This window comes from Sminthopsis crassicaudata, chromosome 5 (assembly GCF_048593235.1).
Source record: "Sminthopsis crassicaudata isolate SCR6 chromosome 5, ASM4859323v1, whole genome shotgun sequence".
NCBI lineage: Eukaryota > Metazoa > Chordata > Mammalia > Dasyuromorphia > Dasyuridae > Sminthopsis > Sminthopsis crassicaudata.
The window spans coordinates 93,008,613-93,031,987 of NC_133621.1; the positions used below are offsets into that span (position 1 = coordinate 93,008,613).

At 35.2% G+C, this 23,375-nt stretch overlaps 1 protein-coding gene across 1 annotated transcript in view; it reads right to left on the bottom strand.

Moving 5' to 3' along the window:
- CNTNAP2 (contactin associated protein 2) overlaps positions 1–23,375 on the bottom strand; it is a 2,674,182-nt gene that overhangs the window by 69,302 nt on the left and 2,581,505 nt on the right. The gene's annotated exons all lie outside the window — the stretch shown is intronic.

Below are 23,375 nucleotides of genomic sequence, written 5' to 3' on the forward strand. Positions count from 1 at the left end.
AAGGGAGTTTACATGTTAGGAATTCTAAGAGGAGCAAGTTCATTGGTTGGAGTACTTCTTCCCAGAAGCCCTTGCATTATCCCATGCCCATTCTCTAGGAGGATAAAAAGAGGCAACATTGAGCCTGGAGAGCAGTCTGGACTGGGGAAGGACAAGAGCTGGAGGAGATTCAGAGCCAGGATTCAGGAAGAAGAAGAGGCTGGCTGGAGGCTCCAGAAGCCTCCCAAGAAACCTGCTCATAGAGGAAAAGATTATACAGAAAAGAAACCTTCTCCCAGAGAAGGATTACAACTGAGAGACAATCAGAACATTACAATTGGCGCCCAATGTGGGGCGCCAATTATAATGTGCTGTTTTCTCCAGAAGCTGCTGATCGCTCTCTGGGAAGAGATCTGCTGTGTCAACTCAAATTTCTCAGACAGATTCTTCTTCCTGTAGAGAGCCCTTGTCTCCAGACAGTTGCCGTTAACTCTTGTCCAGAGAAGTGACTTCCCTTCCTGCAGAGAGCCGCGTCAAGCCTGATGTAGAGCAGAGACTTCTTCTCTCTCTGGAGTGCTGTCCTCTTTTATCCTCCCAGAGAATGGGCATGGGATAATGCAAGGGCTTCTGGGAAGAAGTACTCCAACCAATGAACTTGCTCCTCTTAGAATTCCTAACATGTAAACTCCCTTTAAAGGCCCAAACCAAAGGTCTGAGCCAGAGAACTGTCAAGTCAACCTAAGTTCTCACCTTGTAATTGTCCAGACAACCTGAATTCTCACCTTATCACTGTCCAGACAACCTGAGTTCTCACCTAGTAATCCTAACAAGAAAGAGTGACCTAGTGAGGTATCAAAGGCTGGGGAAACTCTGAGTCTCAAATCTGTTCTCTTGGGTGGGCAAGTGCATGATTTCCATGCTATCAAAATAGGACAAAGTAGTGAGTGATATGGAGGAGAGAATAGAAAGCTAGGTGGAACAGCATGTGGAGTGCTAGTCCTGGAGTGAGGAAAACCTAAATTCAGATCCAGCTTTGGACATTTATTTGTAGTGTCACTTTGATCAAGGTATTTTATCTTTCTGTCTCAGTTTTCTCAACTTTAAAATGAGAATAATCCATGCCCTCATTTTTCTTTAGGAAAGTCTCTATCCTACATGACCACAAACACATGCCCTGACCTGGAAGAATGAAACTCCTTTAGAAGTCTATGATTCTATAATTCCTGGGGCTGCAGGGATTTGGAGCTAAAATTAGGGACAGGCAGGATAGAGGTAGAGAGAAGAATGGATGTCACAACAGAGATTAAGGGTATAGTCTGGCTAAGAAGATAAGTAAAAGAATGCATAATCTAAATTAGATTTAGAGCTTGAAGCCACTTTAGACATATTCTGGTCCAGAACTTCTTATCCTTTTTTGTGTCATGGGCTCCTTATCAAAAGAACCCCATCGGATTACAAGGGAAATTAATTATATTGAAATACAACTATTAAAATATTGAAATTTGTAGGCCCTAGGTTAAGACAATTTGTTCTGATCCAATACCTATATTTTATAGATGGAAGAAAGATAACAAATATTTATTCAGTATCTATTATGTGCTAGGTACTCCATTAAGTGCTTTACAAATAATATCTCATTTGATTCACATAATTGCATTGAGAAGTAGGTGTTATTATACTCATTTTAGAAAATTAAATGCTTTCCTGGGAGCACACAGCAATAAGTGTCTAAAGATGGATTTCAATTCTTGTCTTCCTGACTTCTGTTCCACTACTTTATCTATTATTTCATCTAGCTGCCCAGGTGAGTAAAGAAGGAGATGTTCAAGGTCACATAATTACTCACTTAATCACTTAATTACTCTTGCCACTATACCTTATCCCCCAGAAGCTGGACCACATGCCAGATCAGAGGCTAAAGAAGCCAAAAGCTGGTAATCAGTCACTTAAAATGGATACCATAAAGAGGCAGCGTATCTACCAATTGCTATTGAACCTCTTTTGTCCCTGAATTAATGGGGTTAAAAATTTCAAAGTGAAAACCAAAAAGTAGAAGGCAGATGCATGTAGGAAACATCTTTTCTTGGAACAGCTCTAAATATTAAAGCAACTTGTAATGTAATACAACATGTAATAGAAGAACCAGCTATTCCCACTTATGTAAACTTCAGATTTTGATCCAAAAGTTTGCTTGGAACCACGTTTGTTGGATCCAACTTTTTGGGACTCACAATGTAATTTCCCATAGAAACACTGTTTTAAAAAGAAGTTAGCTTTGTAAACTAGGCGATGTAAGGTCAATTAATACATTTGTTGTTGTTGTTCAGTTTTTTCAGTTTGTCTGCCTCTTTCTGACCCCATTTTGGGTTTTCTTGGCAAAGATATTGAAGTTTGCCATTTCCTTCTCCAGCTCGTTTTACAGAGGAGGAAACTGAAGTGATCAAATTAAGAGACTTTTCCAGGATCATACAAGTAACTAGTAAACGTCTGAGGCCAGATTTGGATTCAAGAACAGTGAGTCTCTGCTTTCAGGTTGAATGTTCTATCTCTTCAGCCACCTTAATACATAATTTAATACAATAATGCCAATTTAATACATAAGATACTAGAGTTAAATCATTAAAGAACCAAGTTACAATGTGTAACAATGATTCTATAGAAAAGTATATTCTGAATCTTAACTTAAAACTCCAGCAATATATTTTATCCTGAGATAAAACTGGTAGTAGAATTTGGGACAATCTCTTTCCCTACATGATGTAGCTGATGCAATGAGAATTTTTGATGTTTTGCTGAGTTGTTTTTCATTTGGTTCTGACAGTTTGTGACCTACATGCTTCTATAATATTACAGAATAATAAATGTTTCTTATTGCCTGCTAAGTTCAAGGCATTCTGAGATGAGCTGGGAATGCAAATACAAAAATCAGAGTTTGAGCTCAGAGTTTACCTTATTCTTTTGGGCAAGAGGGTAGCACATATATATTCCCCACATAAAGTATATTAAAGTGTTATGCAAAGTATTTTCAAGAAGAGTGCTAGTTAACTGCAGTATCAGGAATGGCCTCATGGAGTAGAAGATGGCATTTGAGTGGGGCTCTGAAGTAAGCTAGAAATTCTCTCTAGCAGAGCTGAGGAGGGAATGCACCCCAGGTAAGTAAGACAAAAAAGGCTTGCTGGGCAAAGTCACAGTGGGAGACAGAATGTTGTGGACAGAGACCATTAGCTAGCCAGTTTCATTGCAGTGGAACATGAAGAAAAGCAACAGGAAATGACTGGAAAACTCTTTGACTGAAAAGAACTGGAAATTGCAGGGAGGTCCATCCACTGGGGAATGGCTGAATAGATTGTGATGTATATTTATGATAGAATATTTACTATGTTATTAGAAATGATGAGTTCATTGATCTTAGAGAAGGGCATGGAAAGACTCATGAAGAGCAAAATGAGTAGAGTCAATAGAACATTGTATACAATAATAGTAATATAGCTATTTTTATAATAGCTTTTTATTTTCAAAATATGTGCAAAAATAGTTTTCAACATTCACCTTTGCAAAACCTTGTGTTCCAAAATTTTTTCCCTCTTTCATTCCATTCCTCTTTCCTAGACAGCAAATAATCCAAGATAAGGTTAAATGTGCTATTCTTCTAAATACATTTTTACACCTAGTAATGTAGCAATTAGTTTTAAGAATGACTTTGAGTGACTAAGCCATTTTGACTATTATAAATACACAAATTAAAAATAAAGAAGTTATAGAGATCCAATCTGCATTGAAAGAACTTATAAACAGAAATGTGTATAGAATAATTTTACATGTATGTGTGTGTGTGTGTGTGTATGTATGTATGTATGTGTGAGTATAAAGGTAACCATCTCTGGAGGGGTATAGTGAAGAAATAAAAGGAAAAAAAGAAATTTACATGATAACATTGTTGTATATTTAGGGGGAATAGCAAGTTGTACATGGTAGATTTGCAGTTTCATGTGCAATTATCATTTTTATTATACTGTTATGGAAATGCCTGTTTTGTTCACTGAATTGAAAATAAAATAAATTTTAAAAAATGGATATCTTTGGAGGATTCTGGGAAGTTGGTAGAGTAGATCAGAAAATTCTAAGAGCTCAGGATTTCCTCCACAAACAAAACAAAATTGTGCCCCAGGGTGAACACAATCCACAGAAAAACAAATAAGACTTGGGGAAGAACAGAGGTCCTCCTGGGACATCCAGAGAAAACTGGAAGAAAGACAGTGTGAAGTATAAATACCTTCAGGCTAGCTCCTCTGGAGTCCTAGAGCTAGCTGGGTTCAAAGGTAGCCTCTGTCTGAAGCATAGTAAGTTTTGTCTACCACACAGTGTGGGGAGTCTGGGGTCTGAGTACTGGAAAATTGGGGGAACTTCTGCTGATAAGGAATAGCAGGGCTATATGTGTTGCTGAGATTCAGAACAAGGTGAGAAGGAACCAGAATACTTGGTGATGGCAGAAGCAGTGGGACAGAGTAGTTGCTGGCCAACACCCAGGTTGGGTGGAATTCTTGGTTTTGAGTTTCAGGCCAGAGGGAAGAACTGAAGTGAAAGAGAGGTATCCCCCCAACTCCAGGACTAGAGGTGAGTACACTAACAATTTCTCATTAAAATTAGAAAATGAGCAGGCAAAGGATAAGGAACCCAACCATAGAAAGTTATTATGGGAATAAGAAAAGACTGGGGTTCATCTTCAGAGGAGGATATAGAAGTAAAATAAAAGCTTCTCCTACCTCAAAGAGTAATGTTAAATAATTTCCTATCTACAAAGAATTTGTAGAAAAACACACAAAAAAATCAAATGAGAGAGGGGCACAGTGGATCACCAGTCCTGAAGTCAGGAGGACCTGGGTTCAAATTTTGCCTCAGACACTTAACACTTCCTAGCTGTGTGACTCTGGGTAAGGCATTTAACCCCAACTCCCTCAGCAAAAAAAAAAAAAATCAAATGAGAGATTGAGGGAAAACTTTAAAAAAAAAAGAGAGAGAGAAAGATCCTTGCAGGAAAAAACAAAATTCTTTTCAAAGAAAGTCAACCAACTAGAAAAAGAGATCCAGAGTCTTGCAGAAGAAAATTACAACTGGGCAAGGTGAAGCCAGTGAAGTTATAAGAACCCAAGAAATAACAAAACAAAATATAAAAAATAAAAAGATAGAGGAGAATATGAAATATCTTATAAGAAAAACAACAGATCTGGAGAATAGATCAAGAAGAGAAAACATAAGAATAATTGGACTACCTGAAAACTATGATCAAAAAAAGAATCTTGCAACAATAGTACAAGGAAAATTAAAGAAAATTATTCTGAAGTGATAGAACAAGAGAGGAAAGTAGAAATAGAAAAGCTCCACTGGTTACCACCTCAAAAAGAATCTACAAGAAAAAACATATAGGAACATCATTGCTAAATTTTGAAACCCTCAGATCAGATAAGAGAAAATTCTGCAACCACCACCAACAAAATTCAAATATACTGAAGCTCCATTTAAAATTGTGTAGGATTTATCAGCAACTACAACACAAGACAGTATATTAACAAAGAAAAGAACTAGGGGGATGTGGTCAAAATATTATATTTGGCAAAATTAAGTATAATTTTGAAAGAAAAAATGGAATTCAGTGAATTATTAAATTTTCGGGATTTTGTCTCAAATAAACCTGGATTCAATAGAGAATTTAACATATAAAAGCCAAAAGTCAAAGATTAATTTCAAGAGACTCAATAAGGACAAACTTTATATTTTATATATGAGACTATAAACCATATGTCTAAGCTTGACATTACCAATAGTAGCAGTCTCATGATCAGAGAGGGCCATCTAATCTTCCTAAAGCAAGAGAAATGATAAGCCTTGCTCCAAGCTTCTTCTCTTGGGGTTGATGGATATGTAATAGTGACTAGCAGGGCCTGGGGAATTTAATAAAAAATTTGATATCATACACAAAAAAGAAATTATCATAAATGTAAACAAAGGGAAGGAATAAAATTTGATATAATTGCCCTAGTGAAGATCACACTTAAGGAACAATTTTAGGCTTCTGGGTTTGTGCTATGCCAGTTGAATTTCTAGAATTTGAACAAGTTCTGTTTTTTATTTTTTGTGCTTTTAAATGGTTTTATATTTACATTCCTTTAAAGTATATGACAGAGGACTAATTTTTGGTAAGTATCCAAGTGGCTCACAAGAATAGGTGGCTTAAATGTATAACAAGATTTGAGCTGGAAACATAACTGACAGCTCTGTTCTCAGGTACAGGCAAGAATGTTACAGAAATGTAGCTCACGTTCACTTGTCATATTTAAAATCATTTGTTAGAGTGTTTCTGTTTTAGAATTGGGCTTGGTTTGAATGGAGAGTCCGAAAAGATTTCCTCCCCTTCACATTTTTGAAAGTGTTCTACAAATAAAAAGGAAGAAGCAGGACCAATCTTCCCTAGCACTGAATGGTGTTCCCAAACCAGAAAATCAAACAAAACCCCAAACTCGATGCTTTCTTGAAGCCTGATATTATCTGCTTTTAGAAGTCACCCAACCATAGATGCCCATCACTTCCTCCTAGGGTATCAATTTTGTAGTATCCTTTTTATTTAGCTGTTTTAATAAAAGAAACCCTGAGACAGTGGAGCGGAAGAGATACTTAAGAATCTGTCTTTGAAGAAGCAGCATTTCCTTGTATTGCTCCTGAGGCTCCGCAATGATTAAGGGAGATGTCAGGGAAAAGGGAAAAGAACAAAAGGACATTCCATCCATTTTAGAAGAAAGATCTGCACTTTGTCTGTCCCTACCTTTAACTGGTACTACATGTATATATACACACATGTTATATGTATATATGTATATATATATATATATATATATATATAATATATATCACATGTATACATGTATAAACAGATATAAACAAAACTCTGTGTGTTGTGTGTGTGTGTGTGTTTGTGTGTATACTTTGGCCACACAATGAAAAGACCAGACTCATTGGAAAAGATTCTGATGTTAGAAAAGATTGCAGACAAAAGTAAAAGTGGATGTCAGAGGATGAGATGGTTAAAAAGTATCATAGAAACAATGAACATGAACTTGGATAGCTTTTGAGAGATAGTAGAGGATAGAAGGGGGTAGAGGGCTGAAACTCCAAAAAGGTGTGCTTGAATCATACAACCGAGCACTTAAGGCTAATTATCTATTTGATGTGACTCTATTAGCATATGTTTGGAAAACTGACTCTTCTCACCATTGGTTCTGGCTCAATGTTTGAAGTTAACATAATTGTAGGCAAGGTGGGGTGAAAGAGGTGAGACTTCATTTGGCAGCAGGAGGAGGAGAAAGATGGAGATTCTGGATTCCAGAATGGAGAAGAGATTTTTGGCAAAACTCCTGACAGTTTGCCTGCTTCTCCCCCTAAAAAACAAGGACTTTTACTTATCCTGACTTTGGCTGATCCTGAGGCCTCCAGGGAGCTAGCCTGGACTTAACAGTAGGGTCTGGCATGTTGAGATCCCTGGGATCACAAAGAGTTAGACACAACTGAATAACAACAATAATACACACAAACACACAGTGACATATGTATATATATATATATGTATGTATATGTATATATATAATGTATATATATATATTTTTTCTGTAATAATGCAATAACTGTTCTGGCATGAACAATAAGGGTCTGGCATGTTGAGGTCCCTGGGATCACAAAGAGTTAGACACAACTGAATAACAACAATAATACACACAAACACACAGTGACATACACACACACACACACACACACATATATATATATATATGTAATAATGCAATAACTGTTTAGAAATATATAATGTTATCTAGAGTAGTGGTTTTCAAAGTGTGGTCCAGAGCATCCTGAGGGTCTCTGAAACCTTTTCAGAGGGTTTACAAATTCAAAGGTAGTTTTTATTAATAATATAGTAAATGTCTATAAATGTAGCCCACATTAAAAAAAAAAAAACCCTCTTTGGGCAGATCTTCAATTATTTATAATAGTATAAAGATATTGAGAACAAAAGTTTGAGAAACACTGATCTAGAGATAGTATTTTAGTAACATATAATCAAATGGTTAGAATTTCAAACATTTTCTCCTCTAATTCTTAGTCTAGGGGAAAGGATTATGGAATTAACAAGTAATTCCCTGTTTCTATTCCCTTCTTCCACTCTATCTTTCATACAACTCCTGGACTAACCTTTTTGCATAAATTAGGTTGTGATGCTCTTTTGCTTAAAAACTTTTTTTTTTTTTTTTTTTAAAAACAAGAGCAGTCAGGCAATGCAGTGGATAAAGTACTAGCCTTGGAATCAGGAGGACCTGAGTTCAAATGTGACCTTAAACACTTTCTAATTTTGTGACCCTTGGCAAGTCACTTAACTCAGTTTGTCTGAGCTATGTCCTATATAAAATGAGTTGTAGAAGGAAATGGCAAACCACTCCAGTACCTTTGCCCAGAAAATCCCAAATGAGGTCACAAAGAGTCAGAAATGACTTAAATGACTGAATCACAAAGCCTGCCTCTATAATCAAGTTCTAAATTCTTTGTTTGGTATTCAAGTCTTTTAAAATTCATACCATCTACTTTTTAGCTTCATATCTCATTATTCTATGTCATATCTTCTGCAGCAGAACCAAACTGTACTTTCTGTCCCTCCAAATATGCTTTGTGCTCTTCTGCCTCTGTGCCTACATTCCTGTTGTTAGTCATTCTCTGTTTCAAGTTGAACTCCTATCCATAGTTCCAATGCCATTTTGTTTATGAATCCTTCCCTATTTTCCTCTTGACAACAATCTTTTCCTGCTCATAGGTAACATATTACTTTGACTCACATTTTTCTAATGTATATATTTTATGTTTTTTTTCTATATTGATATTTATGCCTATGTCTATATCTAAATCCATCTTGAGATCTTGTAGTCTTCCCCTATTGAACCTTAGTTCCTCAGGGGCAGGGACTGTTTCATTCTTGTCTCTGTAACCATAGTATCTATACAGTGTCTAGCAAACAGTAGGCACTTAACAAATACCACTGATCAACCGACTCATAATGTAATACTGCATCTTATGATTATGTTTATGAAATTATCTCTAAATGGAATACAAATTACATGAAGGGAAAGATCATATTTTATCTAAACTTTTTTATCCTCCTTGCCCAGAATCTAGTACAACATTCTGTAGACAGTAGGAATTTAATAAACATTTATTGAATTAAATCAAATAGACTCCTCAGTCATCTGTCCATATCGAATACTCTTGTGATTCCTCTTCCCTCTCCAGGTATTATTCCTAGTCAGCATCTTCTTTGACAAATTCCCTGGATTCAACTTGCTATCCCTTGACCTGATTGTCTTTGCTTGAGTCAGAAAAAAAGGACATTTAAAATTCTCTTTTCTTTGCTTCCCTCATTGGACACATATATTTGGGACAGCATCAGCACAGTGTGCATGCTCTGAGGACAAGGGGTAAAAAACATTGCAGCCCAAAATATATACCAACAAAAAGTTCCTAAATTTTTAAAAATAGGATGACCAAAAGCTGAGTTTGGGAAGTCAATGGCTAGCCTCGTACCATAGACTGTTTAATGCTCAATTATATCCTTTCTGTTGATGATATTGACAGAAAAGGCAAAAAAACTATTATGATTCTTTTAAAACATTTACCTAGTATTGTCATTATCAAGAAAGGTAATGTGGTATAGTAGATCAAGGATTAGTCCTATGGTCAAATGAATTGAGTTCAAATTCTATCTCCAACATAGAATAGGTGTGTGATCATGGGCAAATCACTTAATCTAGCAGTGCCTGAGTAAATTTCTTAAAACCACAAGTTATTGAAGACTTGCTGATCTTTATCTGTTGTGGGCAGAGAGTTTGTAGCCTAGAAACTAAAAGATGGGAACTTACCCTTTTTGTAAGCACAGTCCCTGATATAGTGCCAAATATGAATACTAGTTGATTTGCTAAGTGGAAAATAATAAAATTTCAATTCTAGATCAAAATAAACAAACACATCTCAAAACAAAGTAAAATCAATCCCACCACAAACTTATTCAGAAAATGCTTAAGTACTTCAGGTATATTTGAATATGATTCTTTATAACCTTAAAAAGCAATAGAAAGATAACTCAACAGAGAATGGAAATCACTGAGGTGAATTGCCACTTGCTCCAAGCCTTTCTTCCTAATCTTTGGAAGAGTGTTTGGATTCTATATGACCTCAGGCTTTGTCATGGGAAAAGATGAGAAGGACCACTACGTTTTTAAGTGACTTCTGCTGAGTCTGAGCCATGCTGGACTTGGAGGTCACTGGGGGATAATCTAAAGATTGGTTGAGAATTAATGAGTGTAATAAAGTGAGTTGCTCTTGAGAAAGGTTCAATCTTATACCTTGGAGGGACCTTCACTTTCTGTTTAATTTTAGAATTTTACCAGCCTGCCAACTGGGCTTGACCTTTCCTATCTCTCTATCCCACACTTTTTATTCCTCATCGTGCACAGTAGGGGTATCTCCAGCCCAGGGGGTATGCCTGAGTTAGCAAGAAGCATACAAGATTGTTCATAATCACATCTGTCTTTAAATGTCAGGCAGAGGAAAGGGAAGTAAGCAAGTATAGACTGAGATATTGTGCTGAATCAGGCAACTGGTCAAATTCACTTGCTTTCCTTACATTTTTTTTTATTTCAGCCACACTTACCATTCGTCAGAGGTAGTGTGGAATAAGAAATAGAGCACTGTACATGGAATCAAAAAAATGTAAAATCCTGGCTCAGGCACTTGTTCTTTAAGTCATTTTACCTTTTCATGCCTTAATTTTCTTCTCTACAAAAAGAGTTTGGATTTGATGGTGTTTAAGATACCTTCCAGTTCTAAATTGATGATGTTTTGGTCATCTCAGTACCTTGACACATCCAGTAGATGGCTTGGTACCAGCCTAACTGACTTTTCAGGTTTTGCAGCAATACTTCTTTCTGTTCTAAAGTTATAGATCACTTGTCCAAAGTTTGCCAGATCATGGGCATATACTTAACAGAGAGGAAACAGCAGGGGTAGAGATATGTTTTTATTTTTCAGATGGGTAGAAAGAGGCGGAGATGCTATAGACCTGTGCAGAATTAAAGCTATTTTAAATATGTCACTTGAATTTGGTTGGTTAATGATCTTATGTGTCTGGGTTAACTTATGAACCATGTCAAGTGATCCTAGCAAAGTTTAAATAAATGTGCAGATATGAAATCAAATAAGTATGCAAAAAGTATTGTAAACAAAATTATTAACTTATCATATGAATGCCATTCTCATTCATTATTATCGTTGTCACGATTATTCCCTTGCAGCAAATCCTACAAGGGCAATCCTTGCAAAGCCCCTTTGTATGAACTTGCTTTTTTTTTTTTTTTGTATGACTTTGCTTTTTTGTATGACCTACTTTAAAAACTGCTTTCTTTATTAGAACTGGAACTTTATTTCAGGAATGTCCACTCATAGATGGCTCTTTGCATTTTTTGTTGGCTTCATCTATTATTACTCTTCCAGGAATAAAATGGAATTCCTATCTTTGAGGAAATGAGTAGTGTATCTTAAGAGCTAGACATCAGTGTCAACTAACTTTGTTAGTTGTTACTTTGTGGATAAAAAGAAGGAAAATGAGACTGGAGTCTACAGGGAATCATTTAGGTAATCAAAAACAAAAATAAAAACAAATTTAAGTTAGTCACAAGACTACTGTTCATAGTATTATAGATAAAAAGTTGATAGGAACCTTAGAGACCACTAGTACAATCCCTTTATATTAAGGATTCTTAGGTCACAATCTGGATGATGTAAAAAGAAGAAACAATAAAAATTAGAGTCAAAATACTAGGCTTCATAATATCATAGATTGAAAGATCAGAGAGATCATTGGTCCAATCTGTTTTGAAGATGAGAAAACTGGGGACAACAGAGTTAAAGTAGTTTGTTCAATACCTTGTAACAAGTAAAGAGAAAAGCCAAGGTTTAATCCAGTTACTCTAACTCTAAAAGTCAATTCTTTTTACTACATTACTCAAACCATAGTTCTAAAATATATAAATTATGTAACTTTAGGCCAGTGATGACCTTTTCCATTTTCTTCATCTGGAAAATGGGAATGATACTTGTATAATTATCTACCTTACCATGTTAGGTTGGAGGTTGATATGAGATAAGGCATATGGAATTTAAATTCCTGAAGATCTATGTAAATGCCAGCTTTTATTGAATTAGTTGACATTTAAGGTTCCATTTGATTCTGTAATTATTACTTTGGTAGCATTTCAATCAAATGCTAAATCAAATTAAATTCAATTAAAAACAAGGATTTATTGAGTATCTACTGTGTGCTCAACATTGTGCTAGGTGCATGGGTGGGGGGAGGAGAAATGAAAGAAGAAAAAAATCATAATCCAAAGGCTTATGCTCTGCATATAATATAATACAAAACAATTTTTAAGAAGAATGTGTAATAGAGGCAGCTAAGTGGTGCAGTGTTTAGAGCACTAGCCCTGAAGTCAGGAGGACCTGAGTTCAAATCTGGCCTGAAATACTTAACACGTCCTAGCTGTGTAACCCTGGGCAAGTCACTTAACCCCAATTGCCTCAGTAAAAGAAGAAGAAGAATGTATAATAGAGGAAGGGAAGGCAGCATTTGCCTTGGCTCTTCAATGGTGGTAAACAATTGGCTAGAGGGAGTGGAGAAAGAAAATGTGTTCCAGACAATTGGAATACCATGAACGAAAGAACGGGCTTGCTCAGGGGACAGTGAGAACGTCAGCCTGCCTGCTATAAGGTACATATAAGGAGTGATAAGAAATTTGCCCTGGCTTGGAAGGGCAGTTCTATAAAAGCTCTGGAAGTCAGAAAGATATGAATTCAAATGGAGTTTGCCTTAATTTCCTCAACTGTTAAATGGGATTAAAAAACAGCACATATCTTGCAGGATTACTAGGAGAATTCAATGAGATCATATTTCTAAAAAGTGCTTAGCAGAGGGTCTGGCACATTGGGAGTGCTTAATAAATGCTTATTCTCTTCCCTTTCCCCTTGGATGCCAGGCAGAGACTGGACTTCAGCCATAAAAGTCTTAGTAAAGCAAATACCAGCAGATTTAAGCCATACCAACAATACTGAGTCATGGGTCCCAGATATAGCTCCGAGCTTTCCCTGGCAGCTTAGTCATCTCTGGTTTACCAGGCAAGGTGCTGTCTGTCACTTAATAGCCTTCTCAGACAGCTTTTAATAGACCTGAGAGCTGTACAATTATAATCTGGAAAGAGGCCATTTCCTTTGGCACTCTGTTATCAGAGAAGTAATGGAAATTCATCAAAGACACAATAGTTTTTATTGATGTTGGGAAATTGGCATCTGAGTGTGGGCTCCTATAAATGTAAACCTGTCTATGGCCAATACTGGAGGAGCCTCCGAACCTGGTGGATGATGACTTCTAGCCGGAGAGGAGGACTATGACTGATTTTCATCTTCAGATTTCTCCCCCAAATTTGTGGGTTGAAATGTTTTGCATATGTTTAATATTACAAATGAAGACAGAGCAGATAAAATTAGGAGTCCTTGAGGGTATCCTTAGTGGCTCTCTTGATAGAAATTAATATGCTTAGGGATGTTTACATTCTGGTTTAGTTTACACATGATCTTTCATTTCATTCCCTCTCCCTTCCACCCTTCTTTACTCCCTGATTTTTCTTTTCCTTCAAGAATTGACCTGAGATGAGATATTTGGGGATGTTAACCTTTTCATTGTTGAATTCATAGATACTACCATAATGCTCCTTATCATCAATGACTTTCAAATTAATTACACAATGCTGTTATGTAACACAAAGGGATAAAAATTCTTCAGTTTTATAAATCTAGCTGAGAGTATGTGCTTCTTTATTCCTTAAACTTTTTTGTTTTATAAGATTGAGTCTTCCTATGTCTACCGAGGCATTTAAAGGTTAGGTCTTCCTCTGATCAGCATGGGAACCTTGAATCCCTCCATTTTCCTACTTGAATTGATTTGTCTTTCCCTAGGGAATTTCATCCTGGGAAAACTGTATAGCATACTTAGTGTGGATATCTGGTCAATTTAGCTCATTGTTATTTAGAATTCCTAAACTTGAGAAATACACCAAACTCAGCCTCCCAATTAGCAGACCTAAATTCTTCTTTCTTTCCTCCCCCTTTCCCCCCTTTTTTTATCTAAACATACAATAAAGACTAATGACAAGCCAAGTCACATTCTTATTTTACAGATAAAGACAATTACTAGAAAGCTCTTTTTTTTTCACATGAAGTCTTTCCTGAGCTCTCCAATTATCCCCAAATTAATTTGCATTCAACTGTTTCATATTTATTCTTTTTATATTGACTGTGCATATATTTAAGCATGTTCTTGTGGCTTCTCTTATTATATGTAAACTATTGTGAATAAATACTGTTTTATTCTTTATAAAAGATGAGGCTATTTCTTTTGTCCTGTTGCCTCTGGATTCATTCAGTTAGTCAACATGTATTTATTAAGGGTCTACTATATGCCAAACACTGTGCTAATCACTAGGGATCAAAAGAAAGACAAAAGCCAATCCCTGTCCCAGTGAGTTCAAAGTCTAATGCAGGAGACGACATAAAAAAAGAATTTTGTGCAAACAAGATATGAGGGCAGCTAGATGGCATGGTAGATACAATATTGAGCTGGGAACCAGGAAGACTCGTCTTTCTGACTTCAAATCCAGCACTTATTAGATATGTGACCCTAGGCAAATCATTTTATCCTACTTGCCTCAGTTTCCTCATCTGTAAAAATGAATTAGAGAAGGAAATAGCAAACCATTTCAGTATCCATGCCAGGAAGACCCCAAATGGAGTCATATGACAAAAAACAACTGACAACAACAATAAAAAAGAGGTTAGGCATTAGCATAAAGGGGATGACATGTAAGAAAATTCTAATTATACTCATAATTCTCAGGAGTTCTTTTCTTGCTAATTTGTTTAAGAATTATGTTAGTGTTATTTTGGAAATGTCAGCATTGGATATACATCCTTAAATAAATGGGTTCCATTCATCTCACCAGTTTTAAAGAAATAGGAATGTGTGTTCTTATTCTTAAGGGAATATACTATGGCTAATTGCTTAGTTCTAAGGAAGTTAAGGAAAAACACCATAGAGAGTTGGAAGGAACCCAAGAGTCATCTAATCTAGGCTCCCATTTTATATTTGAGGGACTGTCTGGTCCAAGATCATAAGGTAGTTAAATGGGAGTTCAAATCCTTACCAACTATGTGACCATGTACTTCTTAACTCTGTTAGCTTCAGTTTTCCCCTTGCAATTATTTGGTTAGTAATAGCTGTTCACTCACAGATTGTAGTAAGAAATGTATGAGATAAAATATGCAAAACATTTTATAAACCTTATAGTCTTATAAAGATTATAGATATAATTTTTATCATAGAGTTATATGGCTTTTAAAGGGAAAAATAAGAATGTGGCAGGGACAATCTAAAGAAAAACTTTTTTCTCTCCAAGATGTCTGGGATAATAATAATAGCTAACATTTATATAACACTTGAGTTTGCAAAATACTTTACACATATTATCTCATTTATTCTCACAACAAACCTGGGAGGCAGGTACTATTATTATTCTAACGTTACAGATGAGGAAACTAAGAAAAAATAGAGGTTAAGTGATTCTCTAGGGTCACAGAGCTAGTAAGTGTCTGAGGCAAGATTTAAATTCAGGTGTTCCAGACTCCTGGTGCAGTGCTGTGCCATTTAGCTGTAACAATAGTATTTATATAAAGCATGTTTTCAGTCACTTGACCAGCAAGGCAAGGGACTAGATATTTTCTCTGATCTTTGATTTCTTAAACCTGCTCAAAATAGAAATTATGCACTACAGATCAAGCAAGTTCAGCTCTATGGTCTAGGATAACAATACCCGCAAAAAGCAAAAAAACAAAAAACAAAAAGATCGTATTCCTACTTTAAGCTCCTGCATCATGTTCTATAAGTGCCCACCATTCTACTGGCAGTGAGGCTGCACTGGTTTACCCAAGGACCCAGCCCATAGAGTTGCAACAAAATCTCATCCCATAGTCCTGCCCCCTTCCTTATTTGAGTGCTTCAGAGATAAAGCTTCCAGGATATAGAAATTTATAGGGGCCAGTAGCCAGCTAGATAAATATGGCAAAAGATTTCTTCAGGAGACAGAGGAACAGAGAGAAAAGGATAGAATACATATATCTGAGTTTGAAATATGGCTCAACCTCATATCCCAATTTTCTCTTTCCTTCTACAGTGTTAGAGATCCAGCACAAGTCCTTTCAGCCTACAATAGCAACAGTGTGACAGTCAGGGCTCTGAACTCTTGGGATCGAGAACTAAGGGATAGAAGGAGTAGGATGATGGGACATTAGGGCAGCATACTAGGTATGTAGGGAGGTATGTGTAACTTTATCAAACTTGAGGGAGAGGTCTGTCCCCAGTCTCTATGTTGGGCAAGTTCTAGCCATTCAAAAATTACTGGGGTCAGAGATCTAAGCAATGCTTTGTGATCCAGCTTCCAGGAAATCACCAGAGAGGAAGGAATCAGAAAGTGAACAACAAGTGAAAATAAAGAGAAAAACCAGACTGAAATTACTAAAAATTTCAAGCATAAGAAAATTCAAGAACTTTGAACATATGTATGTATGTATGTATTTATCTATCTATAAATCAACAGGGAAAAAATTAACAGCAGAAGGAAAAAGAACCTTCAGTTCTAGTAAACAAGTTCAGGGACCTATGAATAAAAACTGCAAAATACAGTAAAATGATTCAACTTTTGACCATATGGAATTGGAATAGTACCCATTTCACTATATCATCCCTCATATAAATCCTTTTTTCATCTGCAGTTTCTAACACCAAAGTAGAATGCTGAATCTTGATGATTAAGTGACTTCTAATGGCTAGAAATATACAATTAGCTATTCAAGCCACGGAGTCCTTTGGCAAAGGTTAACCTTGTTTGTGCAACTTCCATGATGTGCCATCTGTTTTCTTTAAAAATGCGTTTAATTTGAAAGCTATATGGCAGGCAAGCAGCACTCCAAGGTCTCAAATGTCTCAACACCTTGGTCCAATTTTTTTAAAACAATAGTTTAGGTTGTTTCCAGATCTAAAAGATTTACAAAATACTATATGAAACCTTTCCCGTTCCATTTTTCCACAAGTGCCTCCAATAGGCATTTTCTCTTCTCATTTGTTTATTGCCTGTCAGAAGGTTTATTGGAAATAAATTCAGATGAGCTATACAGATGGGTTATATTCATTAACACCCATCATATTTGCACTGAGAAGTGTGAATATTCAAGTTACTGGTGAAATAGAAATTATGGGGTAAATCTATAAAGTAATCAGCAGTGGAATTGCATCAGAGGAGAAGAATAGTTCTTATGTTTGACAGAACAGCTTAAGGCATAATTAAGTTCAGTTCAATAAGCATTTATCATTCATTCATTGATTTGTTCACTTATCAAGAATTTAATAAGCACTAATTTTACATTAGGCATCATCCTATGTGCTAGAAGTGACATCACAAAAATATCCAAATTTCCCTAACTCTCACGGAGTTTATATTCTAGCAGGGAAAAGAATATACACACAGAAGATTAAACATTTTGTACAAAGTAGTTTATGGCAAGAGATTACTGGGAATCATTTGTGGGAGTGATTAAAATAAGCTTCCTATATGAAGAACTTCAGAACAGTCTTTTTTTATTGTCTTTGAGAGATGAGGATTCTATGTAATTGAATTTCCCCTGAAAATTAAAGCTCACTCATTTCATAATGCAAATTTTTTTCTTCTATTAATTATTTGTGTATCAAGTTGACTACATGAAAAAAAAATCTGACATCTATGCTTCCACACATGATGGATCACATACTTCCTGACCACTATTTTTTGGAATCCACAGGTTCACCTTAGAGGCCATCTCCTGAATTTCCCTTAACTGCTATTTTTTCTCCTTTCTCAAATTATATTGACTTAATTAGCTGTTTAAATGTTGTATTCTCCTACTGGAACATAAGCACCTTGAGAGTCAGACATTTTTTATTTTACCTTTTTATTCTTGGCACCCAGGACAGTGCCTTGTAATTTAGATTTTTTTTTTAATCCAGATCAGTGATTTCATTCATATAGAGAATTCCCAAGAAAGCAGTTGTGTTTACCCATTCAGGTCAATAATTATTTTGTGATTCCTAATCTTAGAGCAGGGGAAGCTAAGAGGTACAGTGGGTAGAATGATGGCCCTGGAGTCAGGAAGACCTGAATTCAAATGTGGCCTCAGATACTTATTAGCTCTGTGACTCTGGACAAGTCACTGAACTTTGACTCAGTCCCCTCAATTGTCAAATGACCTGAAAAATGAAATGGCAAATCCCTGTCAAGAAAACCCCAAATGGGGTCATGGAGTCAAATACGGAAAATGATTGAAAGTTTTAGGGAATTATCTGGGATTATTGAGAGACTGAGTCTCATAGATCTAGAACTGGGAGGACTCTAAGAGATCATCTATTCTGACCCCCTCATTTTACAATTGAGGAAAATGAAACCTGGGGCATTGATGATTTACTTGCCTAGGGTCACAATCAGTATGGAACCAAATTGTGAGGGATTTGACCTAAGGTCATACTAATTCCCAGGTGACCATTCATTCTACAGAATTCTTGCTGAATGATTTAATTATAAAAGTATCAGTGACCATTTAGAAATAACAATATCCCTACTCACATTTATGATTTTACGTGTAGTTTTTTTAAAGCTGTAGTGAACATAGTTCTCTAAATTCTATTCTTTTCACCTTGTATTACTTTATATTGATTTTTATGTCTTCCTCCATCTTCACATTTGTCATGCTTTACTGGACAGCAGCCTTTGCCACTTTTATGGATCATTTTCCAAATACTAGGCTATTTCCAGTTTTTCATTGTTATAGATTACATTGCCATCATAATCTCTGCACAAGTAATTTTTTCCTTTTCAATCATTACCTTGGGATTTCTTCTGATGTGTCATGTAATCTCTTGGTTACATGTTTTAAATCTGTAAAATGGACAGAGTAATTGATATGAGGAGAAAATGATATCGTGAATAGAGGACTAGTTATAAGTGTGAAAGACTCTAAGTCAAAGTTCACTTCTGATGTATGCTGCTTGTGTGAGTCTGGGTAAATCATGTAACCTCTCAGGGTTGTAGATAATTCTCTATGATTACAAATTAAAGAGATGTTGCTGACCTTAATTCCACACTAAGAATTTCCTATGTAAATGAAATAAAAATCAGTAATTGCCTTATGATCCTTTGATATAATTAATTCTTGAGTATAATAATTCAATCCATAGATGAATATAATTATATAGATTTCACACATACATTCTTTCAACAGAGAAGAGCTGATGGTGCTCATTGTGTATTTTGCTTCTCTTCTTATGAATAACTTCTAGACCGGGAAAGAGTCAGTGATGTTTGGTTTAGATTTGTGATTTCACTGGTGAAATCAGGAAACTCCTTACCTGAATGCAGAATGGCAACATATATAATGCATAGTTTGGAGCACTAAGGGGGTCAAGTTTTTGCCCAGGATCACACAGACCAGGTTTTCCTGACTCCCAAGTCTACCTCTCTAGCCATAGACAATGACAGAGTTAAAAAATCCAAAGCTAATAAGGAATTGATATTCAAGATGAGTGAGAAAATAATAAGAGGATACCTAGTTTTCCTTAATAGACAGGACAGTTTCTTTTGGGACTAAAGAGAATGGCAGACGTGATTGCTGAGCTATTATCATTGACAGATGAAAGACTGTAAAGAATGTGGGACATATCAGATGACCAAACAAGGACATTTTATGTGTTTGATTTTCAAAAAAGTAAAGGAGAATAAAATGTGAAGGTCAGTGAATTTGACTTTGGTTTATAGCAAAATTCCAAATGGATTACTAGAGAGACAGTAAATATTTAAACATTGAAGAAATGATTACAAAATGATTTCATCTAGAATAGATCATAGTAGACTAATTTTCTTTGTTTTTGAAAGGGTAAGTAAGCTGGTAGATCTGGGAAATATGGATTTAGTTTACGTAGTAGAAATTTGTAAAGAATTTATTCTGTTCCTATGGGGGGAAAAAACTGAAAGAAACACATTAGATGATTAGACAAATAGATAGTTTTATAATCAGCTGATAAGCAAGGCTCCATCAGGAATCTTTTAATTTAATGGCTCAATATCAATTTTAAGGCAGTGTCCCTCCCTTGGACTTTATGCTTGACTTTGTGCTATTTAACAATGTTTCAAATAACTTGGATAAAGGCAAAGAATGGCATAATCAACCCAAATTTTCAGATGATATTTAGTAGGGAGGAATAATTAACACATTAGATAAGAGAGTCAGAATCTAATAACATGAAATTTAATAGGGAAAAATGTAAAGTTTTTTTAATGAGGGTCCAAGAAATCTACTTAACAATTTTAAACTATGACTTTTATGACTTGATAAGTTTTTCTGAAAAAAAAAAAAGACTTAGAAGTTCTCAAGGATGACAAACTCAATAGGTATAAACAGGGAAAAATGGAAGTCCAAGAAGTTAATGGTTTCTTGGGCTATATTATGAAGATCACAATTTTTAGGATAAGGATGTATATGTACTCATTCCTGGTTGGACCACATTTGGAGCATTGTGTAAAGTTTCAGACACCGCAATTTAGGAAGATCATTGATAAAGTGAAAGGGGGCCAGAGAAGGCAAACAGGAGAATATATGCATTATGAAGATTGATTGAAGAAATTGGAGCTATTTAAGAGGTAAATTAATATTCAGAAAGGGCATAAGTATCTACAGGTACTTCAGGAGCTAGAAGGATAACACTTGGATGGGAGTCAGCTTGGTACAATGGAAAAAGTAGTATTCAACCAAGAAATACCAATGAACTTTATGTGATCTTGAGCAAGTTGCAACTTTTTTGGACCTCAGATTTCTTCATCTGTAAAATGTAGGTATTAAACCAGATTACTTTAAATGTCCCTTCCAATATTATGATTTTAGGACGCAAAGAGGTAAATCGAAATAAGGAGACATTTCTTAACAATTAGAACTATTTGAGAACACAATAAATTTCCTGAAGAAAATGAGTTCCTTTGTATTTGAAGGCATTAGGCAAAGTTTGACCGACCTTTTGTCAGAAATGTTGCATTTTTTTTTAAATGTATGAGTTGGCATTCATGTTCAGCAAGGTCCCTTCCAAACCCCAAATTATATAATGAACCACATTTTTGACTTAATTTTGATATAGAATGGTAGTGGACTCTGTCTAATATTTTGTTATAGTTTCTTAGCCAATAAAATTAATGACATGAAATAAATTATGTTGTAAAATAAAAATACAATGTTTTAAAAAGTTACAAGAGAAAAATCAGAAAGAATGTATTTTTTTCTTTTTTCTTCAATCACCTTAGATTCCCCCGAGGAAATAGATAACTAAATTTAGGGACATTTGGCATGCAGAGTCTAGACTTCATTTAAAATAATAAGTAATTTAATTTTATGAGGGTTTTTGCCATCTCAGTTTGCATAAAAGAAAAGGCTTTTTTTGTAGAGAGGAATTTTTGGTTTGCTGAGCTTGCATTAATTTCTATTACATTAAGTAATGAATCAATACTGCAAAGGAGACAAAATAATGAAAAATATGTTTACTACTTTTTAAATTTATGGTTAAGATGATGATGTATTTTTATAGATGATAATATATTTTTATGGCTTTTACATAGGGAAGGAATTGAGAGAAAAAAAAAGATTTCATTTGGATGCTATTTCAATGTACATTGACCAAATAAAAAAAGATGACTTCTAGAAAAAAAATGTCATAGCTAAGATATCCACTAAATATGCTGAGACCTTGTCTATATGATAATTGGTAGAAAAGTAAACATTTCAGTTAACTAATTAACACACAGTTAAACAATTAATCATGTATTTGATCTGTAGCATTTTTGTTTTACAGATCAGAGAAAATTTAAGTGGTAAGGGATCTTAGTAGAATATCAAGCTTTCATTTAACAGATAAGAAAACTGAAGCAAAAAAAAGCATAGTGATTTTCCCCGATAGTCACATAGACAGTTAGTAGTAGGACTGAAATGATTAGAATCTAGCTTTCTTGACTCTTTAAATTCAGGGTTCCTTTTCTATTATACTAGCTTGCCTACTGATTTTTTAAATTTATTTTTATTTACTTGATTAGCTAAATTCGTTCATAGGATCATAGATGTGAACTTGAAGAAAGTTTTGTTTCATTCTATTTCATTTTATTATTTTATCTTTGAAATTGGGTCTTCCTACAATCCCCAGGCTGAAAGTATTAAGATCAGACTCACTCACCCTAAACTCATGGGCACAGAAATTTTGATCTACTCAATTTTCTTTCCAGAACTAGTCAGGTTCATCCTTCTTTATACTCAAGGAAACCTAGTGGACTTCCATACCCAGGGATTAGCCCAAGTAGGCATCCCCACCAATTTCAGCTGCATTGCAGTTCAGCATCCCTGAAGTGGAGCTATCTACTAGCTTCAAATCCTCAGCACCAATGTCAACAATCATACCCAGTTAAAAGGAAAATAATTTTAGTATCCTGTAGAAATACCTAGATAAGATAAATGAAAATGCAAAGAACAATTTCTGTGAGCTAAGTGAAGTACAATATAATGATGAAAATGGTAAAGGAATTTATTTATTGCTTCATATTTCCTTATTTTGTATATATAGGGTCCAGAAAATTCCTTATCTTTTTCTTAAAACTGAATGTGAATGAATAGTTAACAAGTATAATGAATCATACTTCAATTCGTACCTAAAATTTCAGAAGCCTTGTCTTAGCTTGTAATGTTTGTGCTCTGATTTTAAGTTTTTTTTAACCTTATTGAATTTACCTTGTCTCCCTCCTGTACATTATGTGTTGTAAAATCCCCTGTATTTTCAGTTATGAACAATGTTCATTTATATTTTATTGTCTATGCACCACATAGCAATCAAACAAATAATTAGCTTATTTGAATGGTCGATAGCTGTCCATGAGTTTGTAAATTGTATTTCATTGCTATGAATAATAGCCAAGGACTAGTTTTTCAAATGCATTTCCTATCTCAAGAGGAAAGCTGGAGTTGGCTAGGATGATTCTCCAATTTAAAACCGATAATATTAGGGAGTCCTCAATTCAAGGTGGACAAGAAGATTGCTGAATTCTTAGAGGTAAATTTGTGTGCTAGAAGTCATCCATTTTTATTAAAAAACAAAACAA